This window comes from Cynoglossus semilaevis, chromosome 9 (genome assembly GCF_000523025.1).
Source record: "Cynoglossus semilaevis isolate Cse_v1.0 chromosome 9, Cse_v1.0, whole genome shotgun sequence".
NCBI classification, from domain to species: Eukaryota; Metazoa; Chordata; class Actinopteri; order Pleuronectiformes; family Cynoglossidae; genus Cynoglossus; species Cynoglossus semilaevis.
This window is the reverse complement of record NC_024315.1, coordinates 2,040,795-2,042,220: the sequence shown is the minus strand read 5'-3', so window position 1 is coordinate 2,042,220 and position 1,426 is coordinate 2,040,795. Positions and strand designations below refer to the sequence as shown.

Here is a 1,426-nt window from a genome sequence, read left to right as displayed (position 1 = left end):
TTTTTTTCCGGAGATTTTGTTCCGGAATTTATTGGTATAGTATTTTACTGTGATCAAAGGTTGGCATACCAAAAAAGTATATTTTTTCTGAATTTTAACAACAAAAATGGACATAGCTAAGTATTTTAAGGCAAATGAGTGCATTTTTAGTCATTTTTTAAAAACTTATTTTTGTTTTATATTTGTTCAGGAAATTATTGGTATGGTGACACATGAAATTAGGATTTTTTATTTTTTGAGAAACTTGCAAACAGAATACAATTTTGGAAAAAACAGTTTGCAAAAATATTCATCACAATTTTCAACATTTATCCAAAATGGCATACTAAATTAAGATTATGCTGAAAAATTCTGAAAAAAACAAAATTCTAAAAAAAAGTGCTATACTTCAATTGAAAATATGCAGACAAGATGAAAGTTTATCCATAAAATTGACATTCTTAGAAACTTTTCAGTCATATTTAATATATAGTTAGATTTAATGTTTAGATTACACTTTGTGTAAACAATAAAATAAACAAATAATGAACTGACACAGAGACAACAAAATTACATTTCATGTGACAAAAACATTTTGAACTCAAAAGACAACTTGCAAATAAAATACTCAATGTCCGTGTGAGTCCTTCTTGTATTCATAGTATTTCTTGAGCTTTAGAGTCTCTTTTCCAAGCGTTAATGTCAGTTCTGCAAACGCCAAATCAATCAGAGTTTAATGAAAAACTCATTGGAGGAGTGGAGCAGGGGACACAGCTGCTGCGTAGGAACACATCAGTCACCTGCAGCAACAGTAACTCCGGGGAATTTGTGATGGTGAGACGGAGAGCAGGAGCCAGGAGCAGATGTGATGTCATCAGTGTGCGAGAACACGGACCACTCCAGCAAGGACAAAGATTTATGTTCGTTACATTCCTGTTGGACATTAAAAAAGGAGCATCAGTATCTACCACTGAAGTCTACATATCTCGTTCTAAGGGGAACCCACAGAGACAACCACAAACAACATTATATTCTTTATTTTACAAAGGCACAATGAGATACAGCAGACCCCTAGTGTAAAATATGTTCCAAAAAAGTAAGTTTTTTTTCCTAAATTATACCCGTAAAAAAGGACATTGCTGTGTATTTTAAAACATAAAAACACATTTGTATTTATTATTGAGAAACTTTTATTTTTGAAAACTTCTTTCTAGAATGTATTAGTACAAAACATTACTGTGATCAAAGGTTGGCGTACCAAAAAAGTATATTTTTCTGACTTTTAACCACATAAAAGGACATAGCTAAGTATTTTAAGGCAAATTAGTGCATTTTTAGTCATTTTTGGTAAACTTTTATTTTCAGAGATTTGTTCAGGAAATTATTGGTATAGTATTTTACAGTGATCAAAATTCATTTGATTTTTCTGGATTTTTTCACGATGGTA

General features: G+C 31.0%; 1 protein-coding gene across 1 annotated transcript in view; it reads left to right on the top strand.

The window, feature by feature from the left end:
• Positions 1 to 1,426, top strand: part of fam13a (family with sequence similarity 13 member A) — a 19,168-nt gene that overhangs the window by 5,838 nt on the left and 11,904 nt on the right. The window lies entirely within an intron of this gene.